Genomic DNA, 20,831 nt, shown 5'->3' on the forward strand with positions numbered 1-20,831 from the left:
TGGTTGGTTAGTTCAATAAGTTCCAGCCCCTAATTTAAATCTACAGAAGGGATAATTTTTTGTATCATCATTGGAGATGTAAAGAAATTAATCGGCCATTACTTTTTCCCTTTATATCCCTGACTTGAAGTAATGTTATTGTCAATTTTCTTATCTTTTTGAATAAGAACCATATAGTTGTTCTGAGAGTTAAGATAGTTGTAATATGATCAGAAAATAATAGTAAAATAGGACAGCTAACATATTTACATTTTTATAATACAACCCTCTTGGCTTAGTTGGGAGCATGATACTAGTCAACTAACTTGGTTGGGAGCCTAAAACCAAGATAATTGTAATATAATTAGAAAATAATAGAAAAGTAGGACATATATTTACATTATTATAATACAACCTTCTTGGCTTAGTTGGGAGCATGAAACCCTTGAAAAGCTTAGTTGGAATTTAGACTTTACAGTCTGTGTGCAGTTTTGGCACTATAACTTCTATACTGTATACATAAAAAATTATTTGTAAGAAAATACTAATTTGTTATTTACTTATTGTATCTGTGCCATCCTTTCTTAAAAACTTATTCTTACTGGATTAGGGTTATAGTTCTTTTTTATCTAAAGATCATTTACTTTGCTGCGCTACTTATGGAAAAAATGTCTTTGTTATTCTATAGAATGTTGCACAAAAACTAGTTTATACCATTACATTCTATTACATAACTCCACATTTTTTTCTTTTGCAAGAAATCAATTTCAGTGTATGGTGTCAAATGCTTTTATAATATCAGAAAAATTTGTATTCAACTCACGGCCGGCTAACTCAATTCTATTCCCCACCCTATTCCTATTTTTAGCAACGCAGCTACCCTATATCTAGTGTATGTAAGTCATAACATAAAACGGTTAAAATTTACAGTAACAGTAAAAACTTTTGTAGTATGATGAACAAATTGACATTTCGCTTTTTACTAAAAAGTCTTATTTTATTGGATTTGGATCATTATTTTACTGAAATATTCAAAGTAAGGCAATTTTTTTAGATAAAGAAGAGTACCTAAAATTATGTTTGTAGCCAACATTCAATTGTTTTTGCTTGTTTTTTTTTGGGTGTTGTCATCCTTGTTTTAGTACATTTTGTAAATTATGTAATATGTTTATTTATTGTGTAGCGATTCTACATCTATGGCTTGTACGTACGTACATCCATTTTTGACCAGTAGTTTTTGAAATTGTCTTTCTTCCCATGATATTTTAACTATTACTATAGATTGTAGATTTCAGAATATATTTAAATTCTTTCATTGACCTATCATTGAATTTGTGTAAAGTTGGTACAGCCCCAGATTCCAGGGCTAGGCAGCCGCCCGTCAACCGCATTTACGTCTCAGGGAAATCAACCTTTGACAATTTTAAAAATGAGCTGATAGCTTAAAACTGATCCAAATTGATACAAAACAATCCCCATTTAAAAAAAAAATTAAATCAATTTAAGTTTTGGTCGCGGCTGACGCGCTGCTGCCGAGCCTTACCAGATTGCAACCCACATAGAAATTGTTGTAAAGAAAAACAAGAGTTACTTCTGATATCCCTTTAGCTATCCCGTGGATCACAGAAGACTCCCCCCCCCTTTTTTTTTCTATTCTCCAAAAAATATAAACCTATCTTAACCTCACCTAACTCAAAACAAAAATTTTTGATATGATCTAAGGGGGGAGGGGACAATATAATTAAATTTTTTTCCTTCACAATTTACAAACCTACAATTGCCACCAATAACCTTGATTCCAATCAATAATAAAAACACAATTCTATAGCCAATAGAGGAAGCTCTATTCTCGCGGGGCTATAACCCTTAAGAAAACTTAACTTTAAATAGAGTTAAAGGATTCGTATTTTTCTGGGGGGGGGGGGGGGGTGGTTAATACTAGGAGTAGTCAACTAGCAAGTTGAGGGGTAAAGACCCAAGTTACTCTACTAATTAAAGCATTGCACACAAACAAAAATATAATGAAGCTAAACTTACAAATTTCCTGCTGTACTTTTTAGTTGATATCAGTGGCGAAGCTAGTCTATACTTTCAACAATACAGTGACCGTCAATACGTCTAACAAAACTGTTTTTATTATATAAAAATTATATAAGGTAATTGTTAAAAATATAAAAGAAGCTAATTGTTTATGTTACTACTAACGACTGCGTCTATTTAGAGGCTCTATATTTGAAGGGATATGGAAGGGCAAAAAACGGCCTAAAGCCATAAACCATAACTGTTAAGGAGGACCATATCGGTTCACCAGTTAAAGAGATTCTTTGCTATGGACAAAAAAAACTTACTACTTTATATATACACTAGCGGCTTCGCCCCTAGCCTCTAGGGGCTTTGCCCCAAGAGACGACAACAAAAAAAATTCAAAAAAAAAAAATAAGAAGAACTAAAGAAATCTTCTACAAAAAAAATGAGGGAATTTTTTTTTGTTGTTTGGGGGGTTGGGGGTGTCCCACCCCCCAAGAAAATAGCTTAAAACCACCACAGGACCAATAGGTATATACGCTGAAGAGTAGAATCCAATCGGTTCAGCGGTTACCGAGATCTTAAGGGACAGACAGACGGACAGACGGACAGACAGACATCGTTCTACTTTGTATTATAGATATACATTCATTTTGTTTGATAATATCTCCCAAATGACTTAATTATTGAATGTATTCATTGGATATAAACGTTCTTAAATTAAGGTATAAAATAGGTGATGTCCTAATTACCTCGTTTTCTTAGTTTGTGAACAAGTTGGAAAAAGCCACAACAAACGGAATAACCAGAAAATAGAGAAAACAAGGATGACAACATCCCACCAGGGTAAAGTTTAATTTATTTTAGTTTAAGTTTTTCGACTAGAAAATTACTAAACTAAATAGATAGAGCTATTACTATAGATAGATATGAATACAGATATTGCATGATTGATAGCTACAAAATTGGACTAAGGCAGACAAGTACAAAGATGGGTAAATGGCTAGATAGATAGATACAAGAATGAAACGTACATAGAAGTATAGCTTTATGAATAGAAAGGTACTTATAAAAATAGATGAATAACTACTACAAACGATTTTTAGCATAGATGACCACTAAAATATATAGGGTGGCTATTATGTTAATAACTACTACAAACGAAAGATTATTAGCATGGATGACCACTAAAATATATAGGGTGGCTATCATGTGAATCCTTATAATAAAGAGAACGTATGTCTGTCTGTCTGTACCGAAGGATCTCGCTAAATTTTGAATCGATATGGTTCTCCTTTACAGTGCAGCTTCTCATAGATCCTGAGAAAGTAAATATCAATTTGGGGGAGTGTACCCCCACCCTCCATAGAGAAATGGCTAATATTTTTTTTAAAAGCGTCACACAGCGGATATTCCTGGTAAAAAGCTGATCTTAACATAGATTTAAAAAAAAAATTACGATTACCTAGGAGCCTCTAGGGGCGTAACCGCTAGAATATATAAAAAGAGATAGACAGGATGGATAGATACAAGATAGATTGGTAGATATACAGATAGACAGGTATATAACAAAATAGATAGTTAGATAGATGAATAGTTGTATAGTACTAAAAATAATATATAAGTAAAGATAGATAGATGAATAGTTGTATAGTACTAAAAATAGATATAAGTAAAGATAGATAGATGAATAGTTGTATAGTACTAAAAATAATATATAAGTAAAGATAGATAGATGAATAGTTGTATAGTACTAAAAATATATATAAGTAAAGATAGATAGATGAATAGTTGTATAGTACTAAAAATAATATATAAGTAAAGATAGATAGATGAATAGTTGTATAGTACTAAAAATAATATATAAGTAAAGATAGATAGATGAATAGTTGTATAGTACTAAAAATATATATAAGTAAAGATAGATAGATGAATAGTTGTATAGTACTAAAAATAATATATAAGTAAAGATAGATAGATGAATAGTTGTATAGCACTAAAAATATATATAAGTAAAGATAGATAGATGAATAGTTGTATAGTACTAAAAATAATATATAAGTAAAGATAGATAGATGAATAGTTGTATAGTACTAAAAATATATATAAGTAAAGATAGATAGATGAATAGTTGTATAGTACTAAAAATAATATATAAGTAAAGATAGATAGATGAATAGTTGTATAGTACTAAAAATATATATAAGTAAAGATAGATAGATGAATAGTTGTATAGTACTAAAAATAATATATAAGTAAAGATAGATAGATGAATAGTTGTATAGTACTAAAAATATATATAAGTAAAGATAGATAGATGAATAGTTGTATAGTACTAAAAATAATATATAAGTAAAGATAGATAGATGAATAGTTGTATAGTACTAAAAATATATATAAGTAAAGATAGATAGATGAATAGTTGTATAGTACTAAAAATAATATATAAGTAAAGATAGATAGATGAATAGTTGTATAGTACTAAAAATATATATAAGTAAAGATAGATAGATGAATAGTTGTATAGTACTAAAAATAATATATAAGTAAAGATAGATAGATGAATAGTTGTATAGTACTAAAAATATATATAAGTAAAGATAGATAGATAGATGAATAGTTGTATAGTACCAAAAATAGATATAAGTAAAGATAGATAGATAGATGAATGTGCCTCTAATTGTTTGTTACCTTGAAACCACTACAAACAGAAAAACTTTGTATTTCACCATGGAGTGAGGGAACATTGGGCTGTTTATTACACTAGTCCCCAATGTTTTATGATAACCTTTTCTTATTCGTTGAATTATTGTCTTTGTGGACTTATATTAGATTTTGATTGGTTAGTTCTTAAAGTTGAGTGTTCAAACTTTTCAACCACTAATTGTTTTTTACAAAAGGGGAAATTTTGCGTATCATAATTGGGGATGTACATCTATTTATCGGCCATTGTCTTATCCCTTTAGATCCCTGGTATTTCACCCTCACTTATCCAAAGTTTTTATCTTCTTAGCATCTATTTTAAAAGTATTTAGGAGGCAAATTTAGAAATGACCCAGGTATCTAAAGGGATAAGACAATGGCCAATTAATTGATGAAAATCCTTAATTATGCATATACATTTTGTAGATTACATTTAGTTTGAACTTAATAAATCAAAATTCAGTGAAAGTCCCCTAAGTTGTTAGGTCTACGAATAAGAAAACTTTATCATAAAACATTGGGGACTTGTGTAATAAATAGCCCATTGCATTGTCCCCTCTCTCTCTGAAAAACTTCTTTTTAGTGTCTATAACTATATTGTCTCACGTAATTAATTTTAGAATTACGGTAAGAATAACGGATCATAGAAACAAAACGAAGTTGCGTTTTTTCGTATTTCCACAGTAGCTTTTGATATTTTAGTTTAGGTTAGGTAAATGGTAATGATTGCCAAGCAGGGTTAAAAACCTCCGCAGAGGCTAAAAATAAGAGAAAAGCTAATGTGAAAATACGATGAAACCAGCTACTTCGTTTTCTTTCCATGATCTAAAATAACATGTGGAAAATAATTCAGTCTTGACCACTTTGTTACATTGCAAATGTTATCCTTGTAACAATTATTCCAAACTAAGCAAAAAAAAAGTTTCGTGCAAAATTGTGCAATTTTGCTGTTAAGACAAAGAATATATTAAAAGGACATTCTTTATTTGTCTAAAAATTTAACTTTTTTTTACTTTTAAGTAATGAACTCATAAATTTTTTAAGGGATGTCAGATGTATAAAATTAATACTCATTTTATTATTAAATAAATTTACTAAAGTAATTTTTTTTATGTTGAATTTTAAGTTTTTTTGCCATAACTTCAGTTATCATCTGTCCATTACACATGACATGCTGCAGATGAATAACATCCAACAGACAACCTAGGCATAAACTAATACTAATCAGTCAATTCCAATATTCAAACTATTTATGCCATTTGTTATGAGAAAAAGAGAAAGTAATTTTTTGGCACAATTCCGTAAAGTTGGGTGTTGGGTTGTAGTCAAATGCTCTTATTAAGTCAAATTGTTCTTAATTATGTACCATTTCATATATATACATTTAATTGATTATAATTATAATACATTGACTTAATAAGAGCATTTGACTACAACCCTCTTTCTATAATCAGAACTTAAAAACATTACTTCGATTTCTGTGTGATAAAACCAAACATAATGTTTGTGACAATATAATGATAACAAAATATTTTTAATAAACAATTTTTGAAAGTGAATCTCTTCTATAATTGGAGTTGATCTGTCTGTCCATTTGTATGTATGTTTGTAATGATTAGCACTTTTTGTTAATTCAGACATGTTAGAATTTTCTTTTTAATTTCAAGCTTTGCATGATAATTCTTTTATCGTTACCATAAAGCCTGTATGTCAATTTAAAACTTGCTGGGTTCAACAACAATTTGTTTATGTTGGAATGATCCTATTCTTTTTCATAATGATGATTTACACAATTCAGCAACATATTTATGTACAATTATTTTAAGACTTACAACTTAATGTTCTGCATTTAAAGTTCTGACACTCTACAAGGGCCATTGTTCTTTTGTCCTTCTTTCAGATTATAGAGATTTGCTTAATTATGTCATCCTTGTTAATTCTATCAATGTTTAGTACATATGTGTAAAGTTATGTATATGTGAAGTTAGTCCAATCAGTGAAACAAGTAATAATAGACTTGAACTTGTTCACAGTTTCTCCGCGTACTAGGAACCAGAGAGAGGGGACAATGGTTTGTTTATTACGCCAGTCCCCAAAGTTTTATAAAAATGTTTTCTTACTCGTTGGATTAAAAACGTCGAACACTTGATTGCATGTTTATTAATTTGAGTGTTCAAACGGTTCAACCACTAGTTGTAATCTACAAAAAAGGAAATTTTGTGTATCATCATTAGGTATGTACATTAATTTATATGCCATTGTCCTATCTCTTGAGATTGCTGACTAGGAACACTAATACTAACTATCTTGTATTTGTTTGTTGTATGACACTACAAACTTTGCCAACATGCTTATTTGTTTTTAGGATTGGAAATAGAAATTATTCTCCAGGTATATGTACATAAATAGATAGATATGTACATATTTAAACATAATCATTAAAAAAATAATAACATAACACATATTCACATAATTTTAATGTATAGTTTGGTACTTTCATAACCTGGGTTGGCTGTTGCAAAAGCTGAAAATACCAATTAAGGACAAATAAGGTTTTTAGGGTTTTTAGCAGCATCGAATTTTAATAAGATAATTATATTAGATAATATACATATAACAAAATAGGTTTAGACAGAATGAAAATAATAAATGAATAAAAAGTATTAATAATCTTACAATGGGATTTTAAAATTGTTATATTTCTAAATATATTATGGCATATGAATTCACATCCTAAGGTATCCTTAATTTAGGATAGTTTACCTGACAATGCTTAATTTCTTTCAAATTAATAAGATTGCAAAAAATAGATATACCATATCCTCAGTATAGTAAGCTATTAAACTTAAACTTAAACTTTTGATTTTTTCAAATAAAAAATTTCAAATCATAAATGTGTATTAAAAAGAAATTTAGGTACATATCTGATATGTTAGGATAGCATAACATTTTGTAAGATAGGTACAAGTTTTAGAGAATGATACAATCATACAATATCAACATATTTTGTGACAAAACTTCTTAATATTCACACTTTGTTGAAAATTTGTATATGAAATTTGGTGGCAGGGTATATCTAGTTACCCTCCACACACACACACACACACAACAATCTGATTTGATTGAGCTTCATTATATGCATATCCTGTCACCAAAGTTCAAATATATCCCCACAAGTTTGCTCAATATATTTGTACATTTCTGCTCTGATATACAGTAGGGAATTTGAATAAGCTGATATATACTTATGTACATTATTTACTACCAGCAACTACAACCCTAGAGTCCTCTAGAGGCACCATGAGGGTGTGGGAATGGAATGTTGAACCCTGGATCCTCCTGTTGAGGACCTTATTCGTCTGCTAGCATGTTTCTTTCTGCTCTTTTATAGCGATTTGGCTGTGTTAATATTCCCGACAATATTTGTTGATTTTTAAATACTCAATTGAAAGTCGGCACAGGGTCCTCAGGAAGGGGACATACAGATTTTTAACCCCTTCTCCCTTTACTGTTTTAGAATTACAGATGTGTTTAGAAAAATTATTTCATATGACACATATGAAATGCTGGTGTGTGTTTCCTATCTGTCTGGAATAATCAACTTTCAATAAATCTACATTATTTTAACTTTTCACTAATACAATTTTAGCTATTTGCTATACTTTTTTGCTTGCAAAATAGTTGATAACACTCTTATTTTTTCACTACATATCTATGATTATCTTTATTTCAAACTGTTTTTCAATACTTATGATCATGTGGGAGATTAATGGCAGAACAAGGTTTTCTACAACATGATCTTGATCTACAAAATCATGCAGCTAAATGTTCCAGAGACAACAAAACCTTAAATCAAAACTAACTGTTTGCTTGGCAAATTATTATGCCTGTTCATTGACTAAAGTAACCCACTCTTACATAGCAAAGAAAGAATTATTTATATCATAGTTTGTTACCTCATGGATATTGCCAATGCTCAAACCAATCAGCTATCCAACATGTCAAATATTAAATTTTATACTACAAACCCATGTAAAAATATGCACTAAAAATTCATGTGAAGTATTGAGGAAGAAAATTTGTATACCAATATTGAGAAATGTTTAAACAGTGTGTTTTTGTACAATAAAATGCAACATTAACTCTTAATCTACAGTTTTCACCTTGCCATATAAAGAGATGCCTTAATTATATTTCAATATGCTTTATCAATGAAAAGCCATTCTACATATATGATTTTTATTTTAGATCATAAACAAAAAATAAGGTACATCCTAAGTTATAATACATTTTTTATAGGGGTAATGCATGGTAGTTAGTAGTATCTGTTTGGAGCCAATACATTTTCCCCTAATCGCACTATAGATATTGCACATCTTACAGTTAGCACATCTCGATAACCGCTGAACCGATATGGTTATCCTTTACACTAGAGCTTTTTATAGGACCTGTTATGGTCTTAGGATATTTTTAATTTTTGAATAAGTCTGGGTATGGTTCTGGGCTATTTTTCTGCCCTTTCATATTCCTTAGATGCTAGTGGCGCAATCGCCAGTAATCCATAAATTAGCATTCTATTCACTATATAGTATATAACTTGACAACCATGGCTGTTCCTTTGGTATGCATACTGTTGACATTTTTGCATGCCATTTCCCAAAAAACAACACTCTTCAAATCTTAAAATAGCCAAAGATTAAGCCAAAAAAAACTGCTCTTATTTTCAAATTATATATTTCAAGAAATAAAATATTGTAATATGAGCATCTAAACTTTTTATGTTCTATTCGCAGGGATCTAAAGGGATAAAACAATGGCAAAAAAATTATGTACTTCCCCAGTGATGATACACAAAAATACCCCTTTTGTAGATTAACTTAGTGAAGCAACCAATCAAAATTAACTTAGGTCCCTAAAGTTGTTATTCCAACTAATGAGAAAACGTTATTAAAACTTTGAGGACTAGTGTAATAACAAACCCATTGTCCCCTCTCTCTGACACACAGAAAACTGTCCCGAATTTGTATTAATTTTGAGGAACAAGACTCCAGTTACGTCATATTTTTCTTTCCCGAAAAAGGGAAGGGGGAAAGAAAAAAAAGGGAAGGGGGAAGAAAAAAGAGATGGGAGAAAAGGGGGTTTTCCCCATCTCTTTTGAAGAGATTTTCTTCCCCCCTTCCCTTTTTCGGGAAAGAAAAATATGACGTCACTGGAGTCTTGTTCCTCAAAATTAATACAAATTCGGGACAGTTTTCTGTGTGTCCTCTCTCTCTACCTATTCCAGCGTTTGCAGTTTTGCAAGAATTCCTTTTGCATACTCTCGGGGCTTACTCCGGGAGACCATTTTTCTTAACTTCTTAATTTACCTTATTGGATGGAACACATAAAGTTTATTGTCATGGAGGCAGGGGACATTGGGGACTGTAAATTACACTAGTACCCAAAGTTTTATAACAATTGTATGTATTATTCGTTGGCTAGAAACTTTTAGTATTTTAGTTGGAATTTTATTGGTTGGTTTAAAAGTAGAAGTGTTCAGACTTTTTAACCAATAATTTTAATGTATAGAAGGGGTAATTCTGTTTATTATCATGTGTCAAAAGCCAGAAAACAAATTCTTTGATTCTTATACCAATGTCAATATTGTGTATACTTTCCCAACACTTACTATTGAAGTCACGAGCTTGACGTTACAGTCACAGGATATAACAGACAAACCGATATACAAAAAAGATGATGCTACGCGACTCAATTTTTTTTATTTATTTTCTACAGATTGGATTTGATCCAATTTTGTGAACTTAATTTGTCATTTTCTGCAATATAGAGGTAATATACTCAATGGTTAAGAAAAAAAGCATAAGAATTCAAAGCCGAATCCTAATGGACTTAAAAGTAACCATACAGAAGATTAAGAATTATTTTTTCAGGGGTTGATTTAAAAAAAACCAACATTATAATATTCTAAAATTAGAATAAAACCTGCCCGGAATCTCTTGAAGCTTCATGTACTTGTACATTGTATCTTTACTGTCACCATTTTTAAACTGGCGAACAATATAAACATCATGAGCATGGTTTATTTAGGTGTATTAGACAAAAACAAAGCATTTGATATAACATAATAAAAGTATTTCAAGGTTGAAAGCAATTATATATATTTACAAGAAAATAAATAAAGTTGTAGCCTTTTTACTTTTAAATAACAAATTATTAAGTAAATAAAAGTTTTATGCTAAAAATTATTTTACTCTACTGATGTGATTATTTTGGGAGGAATCCTAATGCAAGGTTTAAAATCGATAAGACTATTCTGAGTTATCCACTCAATGGGGATATTGTTTACTTTAAGTCGACATAATTTGTTCCTAATTTTGCAACTTTATCTCAAAGATCCCCTGTTGCACAATGAAATAGATGAATGCAAATTTATAAAAATTAAATGCTTTTCTGATAAGATTAACCTATTTTTAAAAATGGTAGGTAATTTATTGCTTTCGGTGTGTAAAAGTTAACGTAGAATGAGGTATATTGATGTGTTCTCTATCGCTATAATACTTTTCGTGGCGATTCCTATAATGATAAGTTATAACATTAGTTACCAATATTTTTGATTAGCAAAGTTAACTTTGATTTCATATTGAATATTCTGATATAATCATCCTCTTGTATAGTGATTCATATGATAAGATACTTAATTTAGCAAAACTAACCATTTGCAAATATTAAGATTTTGACCTTAGATTTTTTTTGCTTAATTTTGTTCAGATTCAATTTTATAAATGTGCGCATGCATGCTTATAAAAACTAATAATTGTTACATGGAAAATATTTCTATATAAGCGTTAATAATTAGATGTCTTTCTCAGAGATCTTAAGGGATAAGCAAGTGGCTGATAAATTGATGTAATTTCCCAATGATGATACCCAAAATTCCCCTAATGTTGCTAGGAGGTTGTAACACCTTGTGAGATTATAATTAGTGCTAGTTATTCTAAGAAACACTAATTTACATTGTCCAAATATTTTCAAATAATCACAAGAACAATTGCGTCCTCCAGAAACGAAGCTGTTGAAAATAAGCTGTATATGAGGGAATACATTAATATGCTATATTATATTTGGAAAAGAAAAATAGACACTATGCATAGCATAATTCTAACCTAACCTAACTTAATAAAAAAATGATGTAGTTTTACTTACTCTTTTTTTACTTTCATGAATCTGCTGTTTACTTCTGTATTCTTAGATTATCAACTTCGCCCACTTAAACATAGGAATTTGCTAAATAAATGAATCAATCATTAAGTGAAATATTCTGACACTTAGAGGGGGGGGGGGTAAATACAAGGATAAGGAGATGTGCAAAGAAATCTAATAAGTAATGAATTAACAAAGTTCCAATAAAAGTTTATAAGGGACTATAAACTTTAAAATTGATTTGGAAACTAAATTTTTATAGAGTTCCAAAAAACGTTGAAATACTTGTAGTTAGATTTTTACTATGCCTTACTCCTGGTGCATTATTTGCCAAATGTACCACTTTTCTGCACTACCTCTCCGATTTTGTTAATACTCTATATTTTGGTCCGTTGGGTGATTCAAGGATGCTGGATGGCCAAAAAAAGTTTCAGAGTCCCTGGATGTCTAGATATCTAGCTATCTATGAAGGTAGGTAACAAAAATTTTAAAAACACCCATTTTTTCACAATTTTAAAAATTAATTTTTTCATCAATCTTACATCCAACCTATACATTTTATACACCAAAATGATTGTTTATTCATGTAAAAAGCGCACATAATGCTATTTTGGCCAAAACTCTAGTTTTACAGGGTGTCCAACAAAAAGTGTATTTTGGATATCTAGCATAATACCCAAAATACCTGTCCGAAAAAAATCATTTTTTTGGCTTAAATCCTGTGTTTTATCTGTGGGCATATGTGGTATATAACGGTTCGGAGGACCCGGGACTATAAGGTTGTCAAATTTCATTTTGGAACACCCTGCAAATGTGATTTTTGTGTCTGTAGAGCTAAAACTTGGTCCAAATTGGCTATTTTTTTCAAATTACTCTAATATGTGTCTTAGTATGTTTGGCCATAGTGTTTTCTGACCAGATCAATATTTTTCTATTTTTTGGACACCCTGTATTTTCAAAAAAAGAGAAAATAAAAATTTTATTTAAAAAAAAATTTTTTTTCTATTTTTAAGTTACTTAAAACTGTCATATAGATACAGATTTTGACTAATAACAATAATATTTGCCTATTTTACAAATTTTTACACTTTTGGGACACCCTGTGCATGTTTTTGAAAAATGATGGTTTTTGCTTATTTTTGGGAGGAAGGAGTTGTTTTAAGGCCATAGACTATTTCTTCATTTTTGTAGAACTTTTCAAGATACATCATTTGTTACTTATGCAAAAAGCGCAAAAACCGAACCGTTTTGCCGTTATTTACTGCCAAAGGCGGAATTTTTTACGTTTTTTGCTGTTCCCGAGGATTTAATGCGCACTTTAGGTAGGAAAACGTTGATTTTTGAAGATTACTCTGAAATACTTTTATTTAGGAAATTTAATTTTCTAAATTTCATGTAAAGTAAAAATTTTTGTATATACAACCGATTTTTGTCAAAAGGAATTTCAAATGCACATGGTTTATGTTTCTTTTAATACTTATGTTATAGCAATTATTTATATTATATACACTTCATTTTCTTGTTTTAACAATTGAAATCCATCTCGACGAAAAACAGTTAGCTGCACAAAAAATTTGACTTAATATGAATTTTAGAAAATTAAATTTCCTAAATAAAAGTATTTCAGAGCAATCTTGAAAAATCAACATCTTCCTACCTAAAATGCGCATTAAATCCTTGGGAACGGCAAAAAACGTAAAAAATTCCGCCTTTGGCAGTGAATAACGGCAAAACGGTTCGGTTTTTGCGCTTTTTGCACAAATAACAAATGATGTTTCTTGAAAAGTTTTACAAAAATGAAGAAATAGTCTATGGCCTTAAAACACCTCCTTGCTCCCAAAAATGGGCAAAAACCATCATTTTTCAAAAACATGCACAGGGTGTCCCAACAGTGTAAAAATTTGTAAAATAGGCAAATATTATTGTTATTAGTCAAAATCTGTATCTATATGACAGTTTTAAGTAACTTAAAAATAGAAAAAAAAATTTTAAAAAAATAAAATTTTTATTTTCTCTTTTTTTGAAAATACAGGGTGTCCAAAAAATAGAAAAATATTGATCTGGACAGAAAACACTATGGCCAAACATACTAAGACACATATTAGAGTAATTTGAAAAAAATAGCCAATTTGGACCAAGTTTTAGCTCTACAGACACAAAAATCACATTTACAGGGTGTTCCAAAATGAAATTTGACAACCTTATAGTCCCGGGTCTTCCGAACCGTTATATACCACATATGCCCACAGATAAAACACAGGATTTAAGCAAAAAAAAATGATTTTTTTGGACAGGTATTTTGGGTATTATGCTAGATATCCAAAATACACTTTTTGTTGGACACCCTGTAAAACTAGAGTTTTGGCCAAAATAGCATTATGTGCGCTTTTTACATGAATAAACAATCATTTTGGTGTATAAAATGTATAGGTTGGATGTAAGATTGATGAAAAAATTAATTTTTAAAATTGTGAAAAAATGGATGTTTTTTAAATTTTTTGTTACCTACCTTCATAGATAGCTAGATATTTAGACATCCAGGGACTTTGAAACTTTTTTTTGGCCATCCAGCATCCTTGAATCACCCAACGGACTAAAATATAGAGTATTAACAAAATCGGAGAGGTAGTGCAGAAAAGTGGTACATTTGGCAAATAATGCACCTATAAGTACCAAAACCCCACCCAGTACCTAACATAACTTTACCTAACCAGCCTAATTTTTAAAGCAGAAACCAAAAACTTCCCTCTCCTTAATTTAAATTCATCCAATAATTAAAGGGGGGTTTCAGCAGTCTACGAGGCACTCTTAGAGAATACGCAGATTCTTATAAATAAAGAATTTGTATATTTGAAAGTGAAGTGTTGTCATATAGAACGCATTGTACGTGTTTAAAAATGTTATTTACATAGTTTAAACCCTTTCTATAGATAATACACACATAATTAGCGGGTTAATTAGCTAAGGGGACAAATTTAATAACCTAAACAGTCTGTTCCTTAAGATATATGCAATTATGATATTCTAAATCTAATTTAAGCTTTAATCTGCTATCTTAGGTGAGGTAAAATTTTAGATTAGGTAATCATTTTGATGATTTCTAAGAGGATTTGGCATGATTTTACAAGTTAAAACTATTTAAATCAATTAAAGTGTGTTTAAGAGCTGCTATATAATTTGTTTAGGTATGTTCGGCTTCAAGAACGTTGTCATTCTTAATACAAAACTTAAATAAGAAATCCCTTGAATTATTTACCCTTTTTTATTTCAAATAATTCCTATATCAAATTTCTTTTAAGGTTCGAGCTCCTGCAAAAATTTGAATTATTTCTCTTTGTCTTTCATTAACTCTCACTCCATCGGTCTCTCTCTTACACTCTCTTTCACTCTCTATCTCTCTCTACCTCTCACACACACACTCTTTCACTCTCTCTCTCTCTCTCTCTCTCTCTCTCACTCACTCACTCTCTCTCCCTCTCTCTCTCTCTCTCTCTCTCTCTCTCTCTCCCTCTCTCTCTCTCTCTCTCTCTCTCTCTCTCTCTTTCTCTTTGTCACTCTCTCTCATTCTTTTGACAGATTCCATTGGGTGACAAAATTTGTTAATTACAATGTTAATTACCTTTAGCTGGGGGATATATTTAGAACCAAGCTAGACCATTAGAAATAAAGATAGTAGAGTAATCATAAAAAATAGTATATGTTTTTAAACGGTAAATTGTGCTAAAAGTATAACATCTGATCATAATACTGTCATGTAAATTTAACACTTATAAAAACTTCTTATTAATTCATAAAAAAAATTGTTGCATTAAAGTTTTGGTTAATGCTTTCTTATGATTAAGGTCAGTCCGTCCGTACGTCCGTACATCCGTCAGAAACGATTAGCTCGTTCTTTTGATTTAGACACGTTAGAATTATCCTATCGATTCCTAAGCGAGGCATCCCTATAATCAAATAAAAAAAAATAAAGTATATCCATTTACTTTATCTTGTATTTTTGCAGTTTTGCAACAAACTTATGTACAATTTTGTTTAGACCTAGCATATTAATGTTCTTCTTATTAACTTATTGTTTGTTTGTCTTTCCTTATGATTTTAGAGCTTCCCTATAATGGATGTTTTCATCCTTGTTTCCTAAACATCCTTGATATTTTTCTCAATTAAATTAGCTAAACACCTTACTCTAAAATAAATCTAATATCAGGGGACAGATAATCATATTCTCTGCTAATTTAACTTTGCCAAATTGATAGATAGATAGAAAGACAGTCAGAAATGAAATGGATAGATAGAAAAGTTTAAACAGACTAATAGATAGTAATATTTGCTCCTTCATCTTTATCTAAAGAATGGGAGGCAGCAGTTTTAACAAATTGACAAATATATATATGCCCAGTTCACAAATAACTTTTAAAGGTCGACCGATTTTTTTGTAGGTCAACCTAAACAAGTACAACTCACAAATACTTTTATAAAATTGGTCAACCTAAAGCTTCTATAGGTCGACCTTTGTCTTTTGTGATCTGGGCTATAATTCTACTGATTTATTTTTCAAAAATAGATAAAGAGCCAGAAATATTAATAGAAATACATATTGATAGAGATGTAGATAAATAGACTTATAATTTAAGATATATATGTAAGAATTATATAAATTGGGAGGGTAAAGATATTCTACCTAAAATTAGTTACAAACCTTCCCTGGACCTATAAGAAGCTTCACTGTAAAGAAGAACCCTATTGGTCCAGCAGTTAGCAAGCTCTTAAGATACAGACAGAGTGACATCTTTTTTTTATATATAATTTACCCGAAATTTCAGGGAGGGGAAAGGCAAGATAAAATATGTTTTATTACTTTATATTTTGTTTGGAATATAATTTTTAATAAAAGTAAATCAAACTAAAATTCAATGTTATTATTTTGAGTAAACGTTGGCTTTGCTGCTTTATGAGATACTCTTTTAAAAACTTTCAACGTTTCCGACAAGATTCTTAAAATCCTTCCGACTTTTTAATGGATTTCAATATTTGACCTATAAATACATAATTTAACAAAAAGTATAATAGTAGCAAAGCATACATATAGTTACAATTATCTACAAGAATTATTATGTTGCTAAGCACAAAAAGTAAAAAAAGAGAAGATTAGAAAATAACAAACAATTATTATGATTTGATTTTATTATTCATAATAAATTTATCTCTAATACAACAAAGATGACAACATCCATAAAAGCGAAGCACTGAAACGGTAGGACAAACGGACATTAACACTGCTTGATACAGGATAATGTGTATGGACTTGGACATATTTACATTTTTAGGACTTGATTCGCTTATAACATTGTACTTTGTTGTCCCAGGAGTCAGTATATCAAAAATCAGGTCAATCGGATGATTAGATCACATAAAAATTTGTTGTTAAAAAAGTAAAAAATCAACATGTTTAAAATGGACATACGGACATTCTTGTAATGATTATAGAGTTGCTACGCTTTCTAAATCGTACCTAACTAGTAAAGGAATCACCATACAAAGTTTGAAATCGATAGGACAATTCTAACATGCCTCAATTAACGAAAAAGCTATCCGTTTGTGACGGACGGACGGACCGACTCTAATTATAGAAAAGCTTCGCTTTTAAAAAGTTACATGATTATTATACCTGCTCAGAACCGGATCTAATCTTAGTGAATAGTTTCGAAGCCATGCTGGTAACATATTTTCTCGTATTCATTCGAATCCGGTGGATAGGAACCGGTTCTCATCCATACGAAAAAACTATGTCTAGCACCGAATTATATCCAGTTTTCTACGAATATAAAAATGTACAATCATAAGATTAAACCAGTTTTTTTAGCCGATGCCTTCGGCACCGCGGGGCTAAAAAAACTAGTTTTAATCTTATAATTGTACATTCTATATCCGCGGAAAGCCGTTTATAATACGATGAAAGAAATAACTATTCTCAGGAAATATAAGCCTTTAGTGGATAAAATAAGAAAGGTAGTCCCCATTATTTTAATACTTTAGGGGGAATGCATGAGCTTGCCAATGTTATGTAGAAAATCAATGCTTAAAATTAAATAATTAAGACACAAAGAACAGCTATTAACATTACCTAATAGTTTAATACAAAGAAATTATGTGTATAGTGGAAATATTTGTTTTTATTACAAGGTATTTCAATAATTACCAGCAGCTTAATAATCACAATAACATTTACTTTTAGAAGCGCAGCTACTTTGCAAGTTGCAACTACTAAATATTCGTAGATACGTCCCTCATATTAAATTTGGAAAGATGCAGGGATCTAAAAGGATAAGACAATGGCCGATAAATTGATGTACATCCTTTATGATGATATACAATATTATCCCTTTTGTAGAGTCCAATTAGTGGTTGATGTGTTTGAACACTCAACTAAATAAACCAACCAATCCAAATTCACTTAAGTCCCCAAAGTTGTTAAGCCGACGAATAAGAAATCATTATTTTAAAACTTTGGGGACTTGTGTATTAAACAGCCCATTGTCCCATCTCTCTCTGAGAAAGCTGAGTATCTCCCTTGTTTATTAACGGAATTAAACAGTTAATGTTTGTTTGTCTTACCGTTTGAAAGCTTCGTTTTTTGTGTATGTTGTTTAATCTTAATATTACTCAATAATTTGTTTCCATAGTAAACGTTCAACAACGGCGATTGTGTCCAAAAAAGTATTAAAATGTAATTACAAATAAGTCAAATATTTTAGTTTTCTTTTTCAAAATGCCGATATTTTGAAAATAAGGCATAAAATTAAGTCCTTGAAAAATGTAAAATTAAAATAAAATTGATTATCTAATTAATTGCAAGAATAGATAAATTAAAACCGACACAAAGTTAGTGTTTATACAGTTGAGTCAGAACAGAATGGAGCATTTTAGGAAATCAAAAATGTCCATAGCATAAAATTAAAAAGTGTAAATGCGCAAAAAATATGATGAGGGTGTTTTGCTGAGTATTGAAACATAAAATTGTTCAAGGAAAATTACTAAGATTTATAGAATACGCATTGTGTGTTAGATTATTAGTACATCATACAAATGAGGCTGCCATGAAGTATGAAATGAAACTATACTAACAGAAGAAGGGCGCCATGAAGTATCTAGTGATAAAATGTCACAGATTTATGTTTAAGGGTTTCCAAACAAAAGACACGTGATTAAAGTGATGTTAATCTTGTGCTACAAATTTGTACTGTATACAAAAATACAATATTAGCTGCATTGTATTATCACTTTTTATAGAAGGGTCAAATTCCTTGCAATGTTTTATCAATTAAAAGCTAAAGATTGGAAATTTTAGGTTTAGTTTTTAAGTGACGCATTCATGTTTTATCATCGAATGCGTAGTTTAGCTTTGGATGTTATGACAACAAGGATGATAACATCCATAAATAGAGAAGCTCTACTATTCAGACGAATAAGCGAACAACATTGACAAATAAAAAGTATCAATGCATTGAATATTCAATATTATATACAAGAAGAAAAAGGGGTAAAATTTATTTAATCTATGAAACTTTTAAAAATATTGATGGACATACTTATATTTTAAACTTGATTATAGAAAGGTTGCGCTCATAACATTATTTCTATGGGTACTAAGAATCAATGTTTTAAAATCAAATCATATAAAAAAATGTTGAAATAGACATACATACTTTCTGATAATAATTACAGAGTTCTTATACTTTCTAAATTGTATCTAGCTGTTACAAGAATCTTAACGCCAAGTTTGAAACTGATATGACAATTCTAACAAAAGAGCAATCCATTACAAATATGAAAATTTTGACTTTTTTACTGTACTAAACAATGTTATTGTTTTTATTATTTAGGAAGCTTTTCTTTTATTTGATTTGTTATATTACCTTAAATTTGAGAAATATGAAAAACGTCACTAATTTGCTTATGTCTGTTGGCTAGACAGATAAAGGCCTGTGACTATCCATAAAATTAGCCTTTAAACAACTACAATAGCTTACATGAATAGCGAAACAGAAGTAGGCTGACAAAAAAAAACATGTTAATACTATTATGATTAATAAAAGGAACAGTAAATTTTAGTATTTAATGAAAAATTCAGAATATATAATTTTTATAAAGGGCCAATCAAAGGGCTTTCCCTTAGATTGCAAATCGAGCGCTGAACAGTAACACCCAGTACCCTAACCAAACCTTAAGTAATAAACAAACTGAACAAAAACTCTAGTAATTTTTTATTTACAGTCTACATGATGGGGGGTCCATGCCCAATATGGCACTTTTTTACAAGCGAATACTTAAAATATGAAAGACAGACTAACATACCCTAGTTTTATATGATGCTGCACTGATAATAGCTGCCTATATGTGCCTAAAACCAGGAGGAAGGGGGGACAATGGACTGTTTATTAAATTAGTCACTAAAGTTTTATGATAGTGTTTTCTTATTCGTTGGCCTAACAACTTTGGGGACTTTAGTGAATTTTTAATGGTTGGCTCTTTGAGTTGAGTGTTTAAATGTTTCAATCGTTAATTTTAATCTACACAAGGAGTAATTATATGTATTATCATTGGGGATGTTCTTTGTCTTATCCCTTCAGATCTCTGGCCTAAAACAATAAAATTATCCTCAAAACTTCATGCCTAATTGCATGAAAATTACATTGGATATGTTTTTCCAATGAAGTAAAACATTTTAAGTAGTGTGTATCAACTTCATATATTCCAAAGAAGGTGTCTCAACTTTTTTGCTTTTCATTTAAGATAGCTAGTCGTTGTTTTTAGTAAGTAATAGATGTAAAATTGAACATAGAATTTGGATATGGACAATTTTACATCTACCACATAAAAAAGCAAAAAAGTTAAGACGCCTTTGCATCTTTCAGATTTAAATTTGA

The sequence above is a fragment of the Acartia tonsa genome, chromosome 13 (genome assembly GCF_053477335.1).
Source record: "Acartia tonsa isolate MP-2025a chromosome 13, ASM5347733v1, whole genome shotgun sequence".
Taxonomy (NCBI): Eukaryota; Metazoa; Arthropoda; class Copepoda; order Calanoida; family Acartiidae; genus Acartia; species Acartia tonsa.